Below are 6,809 nucleotides of genomic sequence, written 5' to 3' on the forward strand. Positions count from 1 at the left end.
GGGTGGGCTGGAGTGAGGGGTGGGTGGGAGGCGGGGAGGAAATACTTTCTAAGAATGGTTATAATTTAGGCTGGAAAAACTCGCTTGGTTTTTTAGGATAACCTGCTAAAACTGAACATGCATGAGACTAAAAATAAAAGACAGCATCTGCAGCACAAAAAAAAAAAAAAAAAAAGAATATCTTGCATTCCTATATACTAACAATGAAAAATCAGAAAGAGAAATTAAGGAATAAAATCCATTTACAACTGCAACAAAAGGAATAAATTACCCAGGAATAGACTTACCTAAGGATACAAAAGAGCTGTATACAGAAAAATATAAGACATTGATGAAATAAATCAAAGACAACATGAACAGATGGAGAGATATTTCATGTTCCCGGGTTGGAAGAATCAATACTGAAAAAATGACTATACTGCTGAAAGCAATGTACAGATTCATTGGAATCACTACAAATGGCATTTTTTTCATAGAACCATAAAAAAAAAAAAATCACAATTTGTATGGAAACACAAAAGGCCCTAAATTAACCAAAGCAATCTTAAGAAAGAAGAATGGAGCTGGAAGAATCAACTTTCCCGACTTCAGACTAGACTGCAAAGCTACAGTTATCAAGACAGTATATAATGGCACAAAAACAGAAATGCAGATCAAGGGAACAATGTAGAAAGAGCTGAGATAAACCCACACACATAGGGACACCTTATTTTTGACAAAGGAAACAAGATAGTCTCTTGAATATGTGCTGCTGGGAAAGCTGGACAGTTCAGTTTAGTTCAGTTCAATTCAGTCACTCAGTCATGTCCAACTCTTTGCGACCCCATGAATCACAGCACGCCAAGCCTCCCTGTCCATCACAAACTCCCAGAGTCTACCCAAACCTATGCCTATCGAGTCAGTGATGCCATCCAGCCATCTCATCCTCTGTCATCCCCTTCTCCTCCTGCCCCCAATCCCTCCCAGCATCAGGGTCTTTTCCAATGAGTCAACTCTTCGCATGAGGTGGCCAAAGTACTGGAGTTTCAGCTTCAGCATCAGTCCTTCCAATGAACACCCAGGACAAGTAGGTATAAAAGAATGAAATTAGAATACTTCCTAATACCATTACAAAGATAAATTCAAAATGGATTAAAGACCTAAAAATAATATCAGCAACTATAAACCCCTTAGAAAAAAACAGAGGCAAAATACTCTATAACATAAGTCACAGGAAAATACTCTATGACACATCTGCTAGATTAATAGAAATAAAAATAAACACATGGGACCTAATCAAACTTAAAATATTTACAAAAAAAGAAATTATAGACAAGGTGAAAAGGCAAACTTTAGAATGCCAGAAAATAATAGCAAATGAAGCAATTGACAAACAATCTCTGAAATACAGAAACAGTTCATGTAACTCAATACTAGAAAAGCAAACAACACAATCAAAAAGTATGTAGAACAGCCTGGATGTGAGGGGTGGGGCTTGGGGAGAATGGACACATGTATATATATGGCTGAGTCCCCTCACTGTTCACCTGAAACTATCACAACACTGTTAATCATCTATAACCCAATACAAAATGGTTTTAGTGAAAAAGTAAATAAAATTGAAATTTAAAAAAAGTGAGCAGAAGACCTAAATAGACATTTCTCCAAAACAGACATACAGATGAAGCATAAACACATGAAAAGACGCTCAACATCACTTGTTATTAGAGAAAAGCAAATCAAAACTTAAATGACGTATCATCTCACACTGGTCAGAATGGCCATCAACAAAAAAGTCTACAAATAATAAATGCTGGAGTGGATGTGGATAAAAGGAAGCCCTCTTGCACAGATGTGGGAATGAAAATTGACACAGCCACTATAGAGAACAGTATGGAGATTCCTTAAAACAACTAGTAATAAAGCTACCACATGACACTGCAATCCAACAACTGGACATATACCCTGAGGAAACCGTAATTTAAAAATACCACATCTATGTCAATGTTCATTGCAGCACTATTAACAATAGCTAGGACATGGAACCAACCTAGATGTTCATTGACGGATGAATGGATAAAGACGCTGTGATCCATATACACAGTGGAATGTTACTCAACTATTAAAAGGAATTTATTTGAGTGGGTTCTAATGAGGTGGACGAACCTCGAGCCTAGTATACGAAGGGGAATACATGTAACTCCATGGCTAAGCCATGTCAATGTATGACAAAACCCACTGCAATGTTGTGAAGTAATTATCCTCCAACTAATAAAAATAAATGAAAAAAAAAAAAAGAAGTGAAGTAAGTCAGAAAGAAAAAAAAAACTAATATTGCATATTAATGTATATATACATATATATATATATATAGACTCTAGAAAGATGGTACTGATGAACCTATTTGCAGGGCAGTAATGGAGACACAGACATACAGAACAGACTTGTGGACACAGGGAGGGGGAAGGAGAGGGTGTGAAGAATGGAGAGTAGCACTGAAATATATACATTACCATATGTAAGACAGAGAGCCAGCGGGAATCTACTGTATGTCTCAGAGCTCACACTGGTGCTCTCTGATAACCCAGAGTGGTGGAGTGGGGTGGGAGGTGGGAGGGAGGTTCAAGAGGGAGGGGACACCTGTATATCTATGGATGATTCATGTTGATATATTGCAGAAACCAACACTGCATTGTAAAGCAATTATTCTTCAATTAAAACTAAATTAATTTTAAAAATTCACAGCATGATGCAATTATTATTAATAAAGGAATATACAAAATTATTTTATATTTATTACTGTGCCAAAATCAAACTCCCTTTATGAAGAAGATTCCATAACTGTATTTAACTATAGTAAAAGATGTTGACTGAAATAAAATTCAAGAAAATTTAAATAGCTCGACTAAAAATTAACATCACCTTATAAAAGTTATTTTCCCCAAACTGAAGCCAGGTATGTTATTTATCCTTTAGACTCACAATCCTTCCTTTACTCTTATTTTTCAAGATAAAATACACTCCAGAATCTTTTGAAGATATCTTTTAGTATAATTTTTTTTAATAAGTACTGCAATACCAAGATGAAAACTATATTCCCAAAATTTTCAGGTATTCACTAGATGGCAGCATTAGGATAACAATACATAGCTATAAAGTTTTCAGTAACATTGAGTGTGGTGAAACAGCAGTACTAAATCACATTTTTTCCAGGCACATTTCAAAGTTATTTTCTATAACACATATATGTGATTGTTTGATTTTTTATTCATCCAATTGCTGTCTCTTCTTTTGCCAAAATATTGCATTAATACTTTGTCTTATTTAAGGAGGAAGAAGTATTTCAACATTTCTTAGGAGTTCTTTTTGGAATTTATTTAGCAAAGTGCTTATAAGTTAAAAATAAGCATACTATTTGCATATACTAGTGATGACTCCTCTCTTAGTGATTCGGCTTCATTTTATTTGTTCCATAAAATTTATTTTTAAAAAGAATGATCACATGTAATCTATACTGTGGAATAGTTTGATTTAGTAATTATAATTTTTGCTTTCTAATTATTATAAGCATATTCATGTAAATAACTATTAGAACAAAATGTGATTCTATATAACATAATCTAAATTCTGTTTAGATTAGGTGATTAGTACAGATCAGATTTAACATTAGAATATGACATTTAGGTCATGTCTATGGCAAGTGGTTTAGAAGATCTTCCCTAATTTTGTTTGTGTACCTACACTGCCATTACCACTCTTAGAGAGCAAGTATATTGCTGTTTTTTAAAGAGTTTGAATATTGGTGTAACCATTCAAATCCATTTTGTGAATAGTCACAGAGGTTTCCGATGAGTTAGAAGTAAATTTGACTATAATATAGGTCAGATAAAGCATTAACATATCCATGTTACCATCTATAGTACTGGTTAAAATAACACAAAATCAATTATCTACTTTTTCATTTGGTCTTCCTAACTATAATTTGATTCAGTGGACCCCTTCCACATGTCTTTGTAACAAAAGAGGACTGCATCATAAGTACTAATTTGTTTCTGAACTTTAAAGTCACTGAACCTGATTTTTTAAGTTGCATATTAATTATGTGTTTGTGAATGCAAAACTGCAAAATCTAAGAAACATTTATGATTCAGTTAATATTACAAAATATGCATAAACATAATTTAACACCAAATTCTTTATCATTTAATTCCACACTATTTTCAGTGGACTATCATATCTTAGGTTAATTATAAAGTATGATATATACTCACTTCACTCTTTGTTATTACCTGCCATGTAGTATGGTAATAAAAAAGATAAACAGATTGATTTTTTTCTACAATTAGAAGATTAAAATGGGAGGTTAGATGGGTGGTTAAAATTAATAAAGTTTTAGGTTAGTTGAGATTTTATTTCATATTTAACTTTCTCTACTTTATAACTTATGAAACTATTGCCCACAACAGTCATAAAGAAATCTACAATCAATCAATTAATGACCAACTACTACATGATGGATTGAATTTATTTAATTCAATGAGGGATTGGATGATGTGATAGAGAAGTATGGAAAATAGCCACTCAACAAAATTTATGGCTGCCATCAAAAGGGCTGTGCTTGAAACAATGATAAAAAGGGGAAACGTTTTAAAATTAAAGCAATTTTTAATTTTAAATTTCAGATAACATAATTATATTAGAACTGTGAGCTCTAAAAAGAAAGTCAATCCTTATTTTCTATAATGCTATGGGCAATAATTTTTAAAAACTATCAAAGTGAAAGATAACAACCTTCAGCTTTATATTCAAGTCTGCCACTTAAAAATACTGCTATTTTCATAAACTTATCAAATAGATAAGTAGTACTAACAATTCTGCTTTCTATTTAAAAAATACTTCTGTAACAAAAACACTAACAACATTACTCATAAATAATAAAATCTACAACTTTATCTCTTGCAGATAATTGTGCAAATATTTGCTCCTAACCTTCACTACTTCCACTAATTCCAATCATTATAATCACTACTTTGAATATATTCTCCACTACGTTACTCCTACTCATTTAGCAGGACTAAAACCTTGGTTTAATACAGCACTTAGTGTACACAATGCCTGCATGTAGCCAGCTGAATATGGTTGGAGAAAAAGAATAATACTTAGTGCTCTCACATAAAATTCATGACCATGAAACTCAAGTGAGCATCAAATGTTGGTCAGCAATCATTCTGTATTTCTATGGTACTTTCATTCTCCTACTCTACTAAATAACAATTTCATACTTTCTCTTCTCTCTAGAAATCTCCAAAACCTCCTCCTATGCATTCTCATTCCCATCTATTAACTGTGCTTCCTATTTCACAGAGAAAACTGAGACAATCAGCAGAGAACTTCTGCAGGCTCTCACTAACCCTTCTACCTAATTACCTGTATCTGTGCCCATATATTCTGCCCTCTTTGGTGTCACTGAGTACAATGACCATGCTCTTAGCTAAGGCCAGCCCAACCACTCGTGTATAAGATTCCTAATCCCCATCAGTTACTAAAGGATATTCTTCCAGAAATCCTCCTTCGCATCCCACCCACCCCAGTTCAGTTCAGTTCAGTTCAGTCGCTCAGTCGTGTCCGACTCTTTGTGACCCCATGAATCCCAACACGCCAGGCCTCCCTGTCCATCACAAACTCCCGGAGTTTACTCAAACTCATGCCCATCGAGTCGGTGAAGCCATCCAGCCATCTCATTCTCTGTCATCCCCTTCTCCTCCTGCCCCCAATCCCTCCCAGCATCAGAGTCTTTTCCAATGAGTCAACTCTTCACATGAGGTGGCCAAAGTATTGGAGTTTCAGCTTCAGTATCAGTCCTTCGAATGAACACCCAGGACTGATCTCCTTCAGGATGGACTGGTTGGATCTCCTTGCAGTCCAAGGGACTCTCAAGAGTCTTCGCCAACACCACAGTTCAAAAGCATCAATTTTTCGGCCCTCAGCTTTCTTCACAGTCCAACTCTCACATCCATACATGACCACTGGAAAAACCATAGCCTTGGCCAGATGGAGCTTTGTTGGCAAAGTAATGTCTCTGCTTTTTAATATGCTATCTAGGTTGGTCATAACTTCCCTTCCAAGGAGTAAGTGTCTTCTAAGTTTATGGCTGCAGTCACCATCTGCAGGGATCACCCACCCCAATCAGTAGGGAAAACATGCTGCTATTTGTCTTATTTTACCAAAATGAAACAAAATTTCTTAACTCCACTTCTCCATCCAGCTACTGTTGCATTCCTTTCCTTTACAGGAAAATTCTTTGAAAAAGTTATGTACAATTAATTTTCCTAATTCCTCTACTCAAATTATTTTTCTGTTTATTGTTTAGGTTTTATATTGAAATAAAATGTGTACAAAAGTTTCAGGAAATACACAAAGATCTCTCACACACCTTTCAGCCAAATTCACCTTTTCCATTTCTGTCCTGGATCCACACTAATCAGAATTTTGCTATCACCACACCATTGAACTACTTTTTTTAAAGTTACATTTACACTGATAACTGCTTCCTGTTATACATATGGTCCTTTTAGGAGCTCACCATACCTGATCTATCAGCAGCATTTAACATACTTGGCCATTTTTTCCCCATCACTTTCTTTGTTTCATTTCTAAGACACTCAATTCACCTACTACCTGACTCTTTACTTTTACACCCTCAGACTCTTTTACTTTTACAACCTCATCTTCAATCAGTCCTTTGGCTTCTCCTTGTTTCTATCTACACACTTTTTCTAGGCAATCTCATTCTAGTGTCATGACTTTAAATACCATCTATTGTGTAATAA

Source organism: Cervus canadensis, chromosome X, assembly GCF_019320065.1.
Source record: "Cervus canadensis isolate Bull #8, Minnesota chromosome X, ASM1932006v1, whole genome shotgun sequence".
NCBI classification, from domain to species: domain Eukaryota; kingdom Metazoa; phylum Chordata; class Mammalia; order Artiodactyla; family Cervidae; genus Cervus; species Cervus canadensis.